At 42.4% G+C, this 14,006-nt stretch overlaps 1 protein-coding gene across 1 annotated transcript in view; it reads left to right on the top strand.

The window, feature by feature from the left end:
• The window catches only part of LOC126249389 (coiled-coil domain-containing protein 63), a 465,360-nt gene that overhangs the window by 185,422 nt on the left and 265,932 nt on the right, over nt 1–14,006 (top strand). The window lies entirely within an intron of this gene.

Consider the following 14,006-nt stretch of genomic DNA (forward strand, 5'->3'; position numbering starts at 1 on the left):
ATGACAAAAGAGCTGTAATGATAAACGAAAACGCGATGCAGAGGGTGTAAGAAATATCATGGAAAGAGCGCGAAATTACGGTTTCTGAAATTAAAGGTATGGGAGGCACCACAAAATGAAATTTAGCTTATTTGTCTATTGAGAGCGCGGCCCTTTCCCACAAACAATGAATTCCACAACTAAATGACTTGAATATCTGTCGTGCTCAGAAGTCACTGTCCGACAACATACAGACCGCGAGAAGACACAGAGGATGAAGGACGTGAAAGGGAATCACGTCGTTTCTGAAACTCCTGTAAGTTCGATAGTAGACCAGATAAAGACAGAGCGGATGTGGAATGGAATGTTCTCAACATTCGCAACGGCGCGTTTAAAATGATGTCTTTTCGGTATCGTTGGCAATGCAAAATTCTATTTCGGCAGAGTATACAGAGTGAACGCGTATTCCACATGCAACAAACCAATATCATTGCTACTTTCGTTGAATTCAGTCTACAAAAATAATAAACATTCAGGAACATGTTCCTAATATTCTTGATATTGTAAAGACAAATCTAGATCGCCCAAAATACTGGACGTGCTGAGGTATGATGTTATTAAATCAGTTTAAAGACGGCAAGAGCCGTTCTGTATGACAAGGATTTCCAGGCACACCCATCGCTTTGCTGGACTTCGAACGAGGCATCACCTTTACGATCTGGGCATTAAATTTGTAAGGTTTGCGCGCTCTCTGGAGGCAACTCTAAACAAGAGAGGCGAGATCCCTTCACATCGGGAATTACGTAATCGATCTCCCTCCTTCAGGGTTCGGACATCATAGACGGTGACTTTCATTCCCTGTTGCAAATATTAGAACGGGCATCAGATTTCAACTGCGTCAGTGAACTGCAAGCATTAGTGCAAAAATGCCGCATGATAGATGGAGATGATAGTATCTAGATAAGGCAGGTTATTCATTTATGACAATTACAGCATAGACTCGCATCAATAGGCTTTTTCTTTCATAATCCCTGTATGATCGTAGGTACGCAGCAGTGATCTGGTCGACCGCCCTCTACCGTCCATTCGGAGTATCATGTAAGCTTAGAACCTTTCTAAGCAGAACTAAGGAGGAGAAGATAATGGCAGCTTCAATGCAGTGTACTGCTCGATCCAGAATTGCGATCTATGGTAGCGCAGATTTGGTACAGAGTGCAAAATAAACTCGAGCAATTTTTATCGGGTGCTAGTGGTGCTCAAAGCAGCCAAGTCAGCCTTAATAGCATGTCCAAGGACCCACGTGAGGGAAAAATTAATTTACAAAGGCATCCACTAGAATTTTATTTCTTAGCATTACGTCGATCATATATCGGACCTGATGAAATACCGGACAACGTGGCATTAATATGGCGGAACATAGCTAGAAAACTAAAAGCGACACAAAATTAGAGCGAAGAACACCACAGGCACATTGAAACATGTTGAGATTCGATAAAGCCATGTGCAGGAGCTGAGACACAGGCACGTAACAGAGTGCTAGTAGTCAGAAGACGGCAGTCAATACGTCACGCAATTTAGCGTGAAACACACCATAAACGAATATTTCATAAGTTGGTACTATACCAAATTTAGTGGCCATATTGATCCGAAGGATTGACTCGAGGAGACAGGGTACGTATGTGCGATTATAGATATGCAAAGCATCGAACTATATATCTTTTCTAGAAAAGAATTTCTCTGTGTCCTCAAATGGGATCTGCGACATTAGGTAGCAGAATAAAACCTTCCTGAGATTTACTCCTAATTTTAGCACCTACCGAATAAGACAGTGAAGGGCATATATAATCCTGCAATGCACACTGTCCTTCTTTATTCTATTTTGTTCCTATAATTTTTTAAATAGAACCACAGGAGTCAATTTTGCTAATCTACTGCTGGAAGCCTATATCTCCGTGTGTAGTAATTTTTAAGTGGATCCTACCTTGCGACGGACAAATGTTGTGGCCTTTCGTTTGCTTAGTAGTGGTGTGTTTATCTGGCGGCCTCGACTACAAGTTTCGTTGTTATAGCGAAATTTCTTGTTTTGAAGCATTATCTTGAATTTATCTATATTTAAAGACAGTTGACATTTCTGACATTCATTACACTCAGTGAAAATTTTTGTAAGTCTTTCTGAATTTCCTTATGCTCTTTTTATGGCGTCAGCGGACAACCGTTTCGTTATCTTGTCAATAGTTGACATATTGAGAAATTGACTTCATTACAATACCGAGGGCGTGCCGAAAGGTAATACCTGCAACTTTTTTATGTGAAAACTTTCAAAGCTTTCCAAGAAAAACAAGCGTTAGTAACATACTAAAGCTTTACTCTTCATGTCTGCATATAGCTAACCCCTTGCCGCTAGAGAGCTCCGAACTGTAGCGTGTAACATTTCGATGTGTAACGTAACTATATCGATGCGTGAGAAACAGCGTGCTGTAACCGAGTTTCGAATTTGAAGAGTTAGTACGGTTCCGACTTGGCTCCATCCGATTGTCATCTGTTTCCAAAACTTAAAGAACATCTGCGAGGACTTCAGTTTAGTGGTGATCAAGAGGTGCAAGCAGAGGTAAGGTTGTGACTCCGTCAACAAAGAAATACACGATCCAATGACGGCATCAAGAAACCGAACTCTCGTTGGGAGAAATGTGTTCATCGCCAGTCGACTATGCTGATAAATAAATACGAATACTCGAAGAATGAAGATGCAGAATTTTAATAACGTCCGTTTTATTCAAAAAGCCTTAAGAGTTTTCACAAAAAATTTGGAGGCGTTATTTTTCACCGCGCTCTCGTATAAGGCTTATAATTTAAACAGCAACCAGCGACAAATATGGATTAAGAAAGTTAATCTCACTCAAACAGCTTACCTTTCTTTCCTGCCGGGTCTCGTTTTGAGTACGCTACTAATGGACCACGAGGAAAGAAAGGAAATCTGTAAGAAGCCATCTGAAGATGTATTTGTTATAATCCGAAACCAGTAAACGTTCGAGTTACATAAGCTTTTTTAAACCTTTCTCGTGGCTTGTTGCTGCTTAAATTATAAACCTTGTAACCTTTTTGTTTCTGTAAGACTTTGGGCGGCCAATTCAACGTACTGGGTTCTATTACTAACATATTCCTAGAGGCAGTCACATTCACTGGTGCTCAAAATTAAAGCAGCAAATGGAATTTTTTTAAGTTTGCATTTATTTTGCCACAAAACAGTGCAAACATGCGATAGTAAAGTAGAAACAATGTAAAAAAACCACTCCGTCTTTAGGCCACGAGCGGTCTACCGGGACCATCCGACCGCCGTGTAATCCGTAGGGGAGGATGCGGATAGGAGGGGCGTGTGGTCAGCACACCGCTCTCCCGGTCGTTATGATGGTATTCTTGACCGATGCCGTTACTATTCGGTCGAGTAGCTCCTCAATTGGCATCACGACGCTGAGTGTACCCCGAAAAATGGCAACAGCGCAAGGTGGCTGGGTAGTAATCCATCCAAGTGCCGGTCACGCCCAACAGCGCTTAACTTCGGAGATCGCACGGGAACCGGTGTATCCACTGCTCCAAGTCCGTTGCCAGAAACAATGTAAAGAATACATAATGTAAATAAACTGCAACATGCATAACAGTACATAAAAATGTTTTTCGTTGCTTCCAACGTTGCTTTGCACACACATTCCGCCAACTGGTTAACGTCCTGAGTAAGGGGTGTGACCACCTATGACAGCGATAGAGATCTTAAAACGACGGACCATGTTTTGGATGATTTGAACAATCTCATATTGAGGCAATAACGCCCATTCTTCCTGCAGAGCTGGTCGCAAGTCTTGGAGAGTCGTTGGTGGATGCTGACGCGTTGCAACCTGTCTCCGTAGCGCTGCTCTATGGGATTCATATCGGAAGAGCGAGCAGGCCACGCCATCTGTGCAATATCATCTGTCTCAAAAACGATATCTACATCTACATCCATACGGCCGGCCGCGGTGACCGTGCGGTTCTGGCGCTGCAGTCCGGAACAGCGGGACTGCTACGGTCGCAGGTTCGAATCCTGCCTCGGGCATGGGTGTGTGTGATGTCCTTAGGTTAGTTAGGTTTAAGTAGTTCTAAGTTCTAGGGGACTTATGACCTAAGATGTTGAGTCCCATAGTGCTCAGAGCCATTTGAGCCACATCCATACTCCGCAAGCCACCTGACGGTGTGTGGCGGAGGGTACCTTGAGTACCTCTATCGGTTCTCCCTTCTATTCCAGTCTCGTATAGTTCGTGGAATGAAGGATTGTCGGTATGCTTCTGTGTGGGCTCTAATCTCTCTGATTTTATCCTCATGGTCTCTTCGCGACATATACATAGGAGGGAGCAATATACTGCTTGACTCTTCGGTGAAGATATGTTGTCGAAACTTCAACAAAAGCCCGTACCGAGCTACTGAGCGTCTCTCCTGCAGAGTCTTCCACTGGAGTTTATCTATCATCTCCGTAACGCTTTAGCCATTACTAAATGATCCTGTAACGAAGCGCGCTGCTCTCCGTTGGATCTTCTCTATCTCATCTATTAACCCTATCTGGTACGGATACCACACTGCTGAGCAGTATTCAAGCAGTGGGCGAACAAGCGTACTGTAACCTACTTCCTTTGTTTTCGGATTGCATTCCCTTAGGATTCTTCCAATGAATCTCATTCTGGTATCTGCTTTACCAACGATCAACTTTATATGATCATTCCATTTTAAATCACTCCTAATGCGTACTCCTAGATAATTTATGGAATTAACTGCTTCCAGTTTCTGATCTGCTATATTGTAGCTAAATGATAAGGGATCTATCTTTCTATGTATTCGCAGCACATTACACTTGTCTACATTGAGATTCAATTGCCCTTCCCTGCACCATGCGTCAATTCGCTGCAGATCCTCCTGCATTTCAGTACAATTTTCCATTGTTACAACCTCTCGATATACCGCAGCATCATCCGCAAAAAGCCTCAGTGAACTTCCGATGTCATCCACAATTTATGTATATTGTGAATAGCAACGGTCCTACGACACTCCCCTACGGCACACCTTAAATCACTCTTACTTCGGAAGACTTCTCTCCATTGAGAATGACATGCTGCGTTCTGTTATCTAGGAACTCTTCAATCCAATCACACAATTGGTCTGGTAGTCCACATGCTCTTACTTTGTTCATTAAACGACTGTGGGGAACTGTATCGAACGCCTTGCGGAAGTCAAGAAACACGGCATCTACCTGTGAAACCGGGTCTATGGCCCTCTGAGTTTCGTGGACGAATAGCGCGAGCTGGGTTTCACAGGACCGTCTTTTTCGAAACCCATGCTGATTCCTACAGAGTAGATTTCTAGTCCCCAGAAAAGTCATTATACACGAACATAATACGTGTTCCAAAATTCTAGAACTGATCGACGTTAGAGATATAGGTCTATAGTTCTGCACATCTGTTCGACGCCCCTTCTTGAAAACGGGAATGACCTGTTCCCTTTTCCAATCCTTTGGAACGCTACGCTCTTCTAGAGACCTACGGTACACCGCTTGAAGAAGGGGGGCAAGTTCCTTCGCATACTCTGTGTAAAATCGAACTGGTATCCCATCAGGTCCAGCGACCTTTCCTCTTTTGAGCGATTTTAATTGTTTCTCTATCCCTCTGTCGTCTATTTCGATATCTACCATTTTGTCATCTGTGCGACAATCTAGAGAAGGAACTACAGTGCAGTCTTCCTCTGTGAAACAGCTTTGGAAAAAGACATTTAGTATTTCGGCCTTTATTCTGTCATCCTCTGTTTCAGTACCATTTTGGTAACAGAGTGTCTGGACATTTTGTTTTGGTCTACCTACCGCTTTGACATAAGACCAAAATTTCTTAAGATTTCCTGCCAAGTCAGTACATAGAACTTTACTTTCGAATTCATTGAACGCCTCTCGCATAGCCCTCCTCACACTACATATCGCTTCGCGTAATTTTTGTTTGTCTGCAAGGCTTTGGCTATGTTTATGTTTGCTGTGAAGTTCCCTTTGCTTCCGCAGCAGTTTTCTAACTCGGTTGTTGTACCACGGTGGCTCTTTTCCATCTCTTACGATCTTGCTTGGCACATACTCATCTAACGCATATTGTACGATGGGTTTGAAGTTTGCCCACTGATCCTCAACACTATCTGTACTTGAGACAAAACTTTTGTGTTGAGCCGTCAGGTACTCAGTAATCTGCTTTTTGTCACTTTTGCTAAACAGAAAAATCTTCCTACCTTTTTTAATATTTCTATTTACGGCTGAAATCATCGATGCAGTAACCGCTTTATGATCGCTGATTCCCTGTTGTGCGTTAACTGTTTCAAATAATTCGGGTCTGTTTGTCACCAGAAGGTCTAATATGTCATCGCCACGAGTCGTTTCTCTGTTTAACTGCTGAAGGTAGTTTTCAGATAAAGCACTTAAAAAAATTTCACTGGATTCTCTGTCCGTGCCACCCGTTATGAACGTTTGAGTCTCCCAGTCTATATCCGGCAAATTAAAATCTCCACCCAGAACTATAACATGGTGGAGAAATCTACTCGAAATATTTTCCACATTATCCTTCAGGTGCTCAGCCACAACAGCTGCTGAGCCAGGGGGCCTATAGAGACATCCAATTACCATGTCTGAGCCTGCTTTAATCGTGACCTTCACCCAAATTATTTCACATTTCGGATCTCCGTCAATTTCCTTCGATACTATTGCACTTCTTATCGCTATAAACACGCCTCCCCCTTCACTGTCCAGCCTGTCTCTGCGGTATACATTCCAATCTGAGTTCAGGATTTCATTACTGTTTACGTCTGGTTTCAGCCAGCTTTCTGTCCCTAGTACTATATGGGCATTGTGACCGTTAATTAATGACAGCAGTTCTGGGACCTTTCTATAGACGCTCCTGCAGTTTACTATTAGCACATTAATATTGTTATTCCCTCTTGCATTTTGCCTACTCCTACCTTGCCGCGTCTTAGGAGGTGTCTTGTCGGGCGTAGGGAGGGAATTCTCTAACCTAAAAAAACCCACATGTGCACTCCACACGTACTCCGCTACCCTTGTAGCCGCTTTCGGCGTGTAGTGCAATTACACTCAATAAGGTGGAGCGTTATCATCCATCAGTACGACGTCTGGGCCCACAGCATCTCGCAACAACCTGCACATGTGGTCCCAAGATCTCCTGACGATACTTGACAGCAGTCAATTCAATCTCAAGAAGAGATGTTCGAGTGGTCAATATAAGCCCTGCCCACGCTATTAGGAATTCTCATCGATATTGGTTTCTCTCCATAATATTTGGATCCTGAAACTGAGTTCCACGTTCCCTCCAGATGCAAGCCCGTTGAGAATCACTCTCCGGACGAAATCGGGACTCATCTACAAAATGAACATTGGCCCACTTTTCGATAATCCAGGAGGCTTGTTGACTACTCTACGCATTCTTCCTAGACTCTCCACAGCAGAGAGACGAGTTGGCGTCTTCTCTGTGCCAGTCTGCACCATCTGTGACTGCGTGGACATGGGACTAACCAGAAAAACACTACCCCATTTGACAGGTTCCCTGACTTCAACGTTGGCGTGGTTGTCCGTTGCCATCTTCCATGCGGAACGTGATCTTACGGACATGTGTTGACAGTTTGTATGATTATATTGTGAATAAAACACAGGACGGGGGATAGCAGTATGTTGCTTTAATTTTGAACACCAGTGTATTTGCGAAGGCACTCCGTATGATCTCAATGTGTTGAGTCGTCGACGGTGTGGAACAGTATGGAATGCCTTTCGGAAACCTATGAAGATGTAATCTAGCAGTTCAGCTGCCTTTATTGTTTGCAAGCTGTCGTATGTAACAAAAGCAAGGTGTCTTTCAAACGATGGTTTTTTGCTGTATTTGTGATGATTCTTTGAGCGACTATTGTTTTCCTCTAGGAATGCCATAATGTCTGACCTTAGAATGTGATCTAAAATTACTATACTAAACTCCTCCCGGACAGACAATGAAGGCCCAACGCTACCGACCAGACGCCATGTTATCCTCGGCCCACGGGTGTCACTGGATACGGATATGGAGGGGCATATGGTCAGCACACTGCTCTCCCGACCGTATGTTAGTTTCCGAGACCAGAGCCGCTACTTCTCAATCAAGTAGTTCCTCAGTTTGCCTCACAAGGGCTGAGTGCACCCCGCTTGTCAACAGCGCTCGGCAGACTGGATGGTCACCAATCCAAACGCTAGCCCAGCCCGACAGCACTTAACTTCGATGATCTGACGGGAACCGGTATTACCAGTGCGGCAAGGCCGTTGGCTTAGAATGTACTCTAGAGTCCTGCAACAGACTACCGTCAGCAGTACTGGTCTATAATTCTGTGCACCTGATCTTTTACCAATTTTTGTAAACAGTTGTGAACTGCTCTCTTTTCCAGCCCCTTACGGCTACTCGCTGTACAAGAAATTCTTAATAAATATGCTCTACGGAAGATGTTCATTCATAGCTTACCTATACATATTATAAATTTCCCATCCTCGTTTTGCTGTGCATATGTCAAGGCTAATCTCAGCAATTAATGATACAGTTTCCACTCATAATTAGACTGATTAACGACGATGATTTGTATATGTGGTTTATTACGCCTACGCCAGACAAGTCGTCTAGCCGTAGACAGTTAGCGTTACCTGTGCGAAGCCGAAGCAGGATGCTAGAGTGTGTGTGTGTGTGTGTGTGTGTGTGGGTGTGGGTGGGTGGGTGGGTGGGTGAGGGTGGGGGGTGGGGGAGGGGTTGTAACTAGAGCGCTTCAGCCGCGTGATTAATCCGCGTGAATAACGCCGGTATACATCACTTGTTATGCACGCGGAAACACTGACTAGGTATCACTCGGCGCTCTCTCAACGAGTGACGTTTAACAGCTGCGTGGCACCGCCATTAGGGTCAGAAACATAGACGCTACTTATACAGCTTCGACACAACGTAGCGGCACTAACAGGCCCAGCAAGCGTTTAAATGCATTTAGAATCAGAATTGCCTTTTAGCTGTAGATTTTCCATGTTTTCTATGGAGAAGGTGTGTGCTGCAAACCTGAGATTCATTAAGTGTTACCACAATATAACGAAAATTAAAGAGATGACCGACTATTGAATTTATTTGAAGGCCATTGTTTCAGTTGTGGAACATTACATTTACGTGAAATAATAGCTGATTCGCTTTCAGTCAGCATCTAAAACCGCAGTGACATTTAGACATAAAGTATTTTGAACAGAACAAATTAAAAAGATGTACGTTGAAAGTGTGACAACAGACTATAATTGTCAACTTTGATTATAATTAACTAAAAACTTCAATTCAGCTTCGCAGTAGGCTTTCGTGAGTAAATCGAGCAAGTGAACAAGTAGGACTCGTTACATTTGATGATATGAACAGAAGGAGAAAGGAAGTATAAGGTGTAGTGATAAAAATGGGTCTTATGCGAATACATTTCTTTTTGGATAATTATTCGGAGAAGTAGGTCATTCAAACAAATTTTTTCCGAGATAATTTCTCTGTAAATGAAATAACGAATTTCATATAACGCGACAGTATTTTCTTTGTTTGCTCCTTGCACATAATTAGTATTTGTTCCCTTACCCCAGTGCAGTTCCTGTTTTATAAATAACTTGTTAATGGTTTGCCCAGAAATGTGCCGTTGTGACTCAGTTGCTTAAGTTCTATACTACCAAACTTAGGCTTATGTTTCGATTAGCGGTTGGTCCCACGATTTGCTCTGTACCTATCACTTCTTTCCCCAACAACAGTGACAATTCTGACAAGTCAAGTTGCATCATATTTCGAAGTACGTGTTGAAATGTAGATCCCCTTCTAACTGACTGTATCTGTTCAGGGGTGAGAGGAAGTCAAGGGCACACCATTATGTCTACTAAAGCACTGCAGCTCTGAAACCATCCTTCAAATTGAGTACAGCTTTACTTGAGCTACAGCTGAACTAAGGAAACATAAAAATGCTTATGGGCGGACGGCCTCAGTAGTTTGGGCCACGATGCACTAGGCCACCGCAATGCTAAGCAGACAATCTAGTCAGCCAGCTGACAGTCGTGACCGATCAGCGGAGTGAGACAGACGTGAAATATGTTACACCTTTTTCCTCATATCAAACGTAATTGACTGTAATTATAAAAAAATATTTTTCCATTGTTTTACTTGCTTCGTGCGCTGCTGATTGTAAGTTCACTTCATAAATGTTGTAGCATACAAAAAATATAGAGACTCATCTATTTTTATGCAATCAATTTTGCATGAAAATCTCATTATTAAAAACTTACAAATATCGGAGAAAGCTCCCATATTTAACAAGGGAGTACCGCTCACATGCGTCATTCTCGGAGACAAGGAAACTGGCATATCTGAAAGTTGAATGATCCCTTTTGGAGGAACGAGTTTTAGAAGCAATAAAAGAACCTTTAAAAACCGACTGTCTCGGACTAGGCAATTTATAGAATACACACCTGCAAATAAATGAAGAACGGAGAACTGGCGCAACAAATGAATGCTGTCTTTTACAAAATAATGTGTCAGACGGAGATGCTTCTAAATTTGAAGACAGGCTGTACGTCCCTCTAGGAATGGAAATTTCCCCAGGTTCTACAAGCTGCAGAAAGTCATCATGAATTTTTTTCAGGACGTAAAGAAGGTCTGGTTGCTTTCGACAAGTGCATGGACACTGAAGGCAGCCATATAAGTTCTTCACAAGACAACTTGCTCACAACTATCAGTGTGGACCCATCTGGCTGTTGCAGCACCTACTGCGTTACAGCCCAACTACACTGCCGACTCCAGAAATGTTCAAATGTAAGTGAAATATTATGGGACTTAACTTTTTTTAAAAATCTAATGGGACTTAACTGCGAAGGTCATCAGTCCCTCATCTTACACACTACTTAACCTAAATTATCCTAAGGACAAACACACGCACCCATGCCCGAGGGAGGACTCGAACCTCCGCCGGGACCATCCGCACAGTCCATGACTGCAGCGCCCTAGACCGCTCGGCTAATCCCGCGCGGCTACCGACTCCACCTCCGTCATGTGTCTCTGCACCTACCAATGCGACTCACCTTCCCACAGCTAACATGGTGCAAGAACTCTATGTAAGCAGCCAACGATGAGAATGCAGCCGACAAAAACTCTCAATCTTCAACACCTTTCTTAGATTGCTAACACTATCACACTGCATGTATCCTTAGTATAATTACGCAATTCGTGGTTGTAGTGCTACAAAACGAATGAACCAAGCAAGAACTCGGTCGTTCCTGACGATTAACATCACCAGACTTTTAATCTAAAGTCTTCCAATACGTTTATGGAATGCTGCTGGACGTCCACGGTAATCCAAAGTATTTAAGAAATATTTCTGACTGAGTTTTCCGATAGAATATGGAATAGAGTTTCGATCCGACATCCGTCTATGCAATTTTGTAGAGCTTAGAGATTCCAAAATTTTGGAAGAGACACTGGGTTCGAGTATACAAAACTGTTCGTAATATTGCAGCATACTTGCAACTTGTGTATCGTGAAAGTGTGAAGAGACGACTGTAAGATGTTTCTCGCCTTTCTCCGCCAACTACAGTTATTGCAGCAAACTGTTACCCGTGATTTAGGAACAAGTAGTTCACTTCTATTACTGGTCATGACCAAGGGAGGCTTGCAACAAACTTCAGACGTATAAGAGCCAAAGAAATGTGAAAGAAATCGGGTCACATGTTTCGAATGATATTGTGAGGTAAAAAGATGTTAAGAATGTGATTTGAGAAATGAAGTTAAAGTGATATCACAACGAACTATTTGCCAAAAACTACAGCGGAATTGATGAGTTCTCAATTTTTGCCGAAGAAGATTATGAGCTGAAAGTCATACAAAGAGGTCATGATTAAAAAGAAATTCAGAAGTGCATTGCATGTGCAGAACGTGTTTTCTTTATTGTCACAACGGTAAATCTCCGTAAATCAAATAAAGTTTCTGATGAAACTTTTGAAAAAAGGAGTTGTTCTGAAAAGTAATTTAAAGAGAACGAAAAGTACATTGTTTAATAACTGACAAAGAATTAGAGCTACAAATACAACTGTATTTCAGATTTATCTATTATCTTTAACATTTTTTATCCCCAGATGACGAATAAAGTTTTTTATTCGTGTAAGTGAATAATGTTTCGAATAATCTTTGTTATTCACGAATGACTTGTTATTTGTCACTGGCATAAATTTCGCTCAAGTCTGGTGCTAAGTGAAGCTCATCGCGCATTTGCACACTGTAAATTCGAACCCTTTGTGCAAGAAGAGTCAAGCAGTATATTGCTCCCTCCTACGTATATCTCGCGAAGAGACAATGAGGATAAAATCAGAGAGATTAGAGCCCACACAGAAGCATACCGACAATCCTTCTTTCCACGAACAACACGAGACTGGAAGAGAAGGGAGAACCGATAGAGGTACTCAAGGTACCCTCCGCCACACACTGTCAGTTGGCTTGCGGAGTATGGATGTATATGTAGATGTAGATGTAGTGAGAGCAGGCGAGTGAAATCTCGTGGCTCACACGGCTGTGCCAGCATCGTGTACATAAGCTCACGCTGCTGTTGTAACCTTCCACAACTTCAACCAACGTTCGAGAAGCGAATTAGCTCTCTCACTATCACATCACAGGACCGTGTGGGCCACGCGGATAGACTATGTGGATGCAGGGATCTAGTTGCTACTACAATGTAGAACCTAACTGGAATTCTGTCAGGGCCTGGAGCCTTGTTCGCTTTAATTGGTCTTAATTTTTTCTCTCTACCGATTGTGCTGTTATCAGTATCCCTCATTTGTCATTCTGTGCCACGGTAAAAACTGACTCAGCAGTACTCTCATGTGTAAATATTTAAATGCGAATTTTAGTATTTTTATTTTCTGTCTGCTGTCCTCGGTTTCAACACCAGACAGATCCACAAGGTATTGAACTGAAGGTTTGGATTCGGTTCCTGGGTTTACATTTGACCACAAATTCCAAGGACTTTCTGATAGATTTTTCACCAAGATCACACTACAGAAATCATTATAGGCCTTACATACCAGGTGGTTATAATTAAAATGCCGCTACTCACAGAGGTTCTGTATGGGCCGTGTACTGTAGTATGTCAGAGAAAGTTGGTAGATTTCTAATGTATTAATGGGAACTGATTTACACTGGGAAAAAAATAGTTCCAATCTCGGCCACCAGGTGCAAATCTAGCGCCATACAGCGTCTCATCGACATCTCGGGGGCTCATATAGAACGAACTGAGTAAGTGGGGGTTAATAATAGAATCAACATTATGCCTTTCTCATTTGGTTTACCCTTTCTGCCCACATCCTGTTCGTAATCCATTACACATGGAAACATTTCTGTTCACCTTTCTTGCATTCACAGTGTTTGATTTGCACCTGGTGTCCAAAACTGGAACTAATTTTTTTCCAGCGTAAATTGGTTCCGCATCAACACCTTAGAATGTCCAACAGGTTTCGATGCCATACGATAATTACAGCCCACAATGGACCTCTGGGAGTATTTGCATTTTAATTATAACCATCCGATATTTACTATCTAATGAATGAATAAACTGCAAGTAAGTTTTCTCAGCGGCCAGGTAGATTTTTAGTCCCAGTCATTTGCCATTTTTTGAATTGTATGCGTTCTTAACATAGAATGAAGCGTAACTATCCGGTATTCCTGTGTTTTTATGCCGTCCTACCTATTATACTGACATTTTCAAAGTGAATTACGTTGGATCGAACTAACTGCGTGATCTGTCATAAATGTCTTTAAAATATGGACGATGCTCCACCTACACAAAAAGGCAGGCCTTTACAGCGACATGGGTCGAATGGTGTGTTCGTCACCATTACGTTTCTGAAGTTCTGTCGAGTACTATATACAAATATGTGGAGGTCAAACCTATTTTTCGGAAACACTCACCGTAAA

This window comes from Schistocerca nitens, chromosome 3, assembly GCF_023898315.1.
Source record: "Schistocerca nitens isolate TAMUIC-IGC-003100 chromosome 3, iqSchNite1.1, whole genome shotgun sequence".
Classification (NCBI taxonomy): domain Eukaryota; kingdom Metazoa; phylum Arthropoda; class Insecta; order Orthoptera; family Acrididae; genus Schistocerca; species Schistocerca nitens.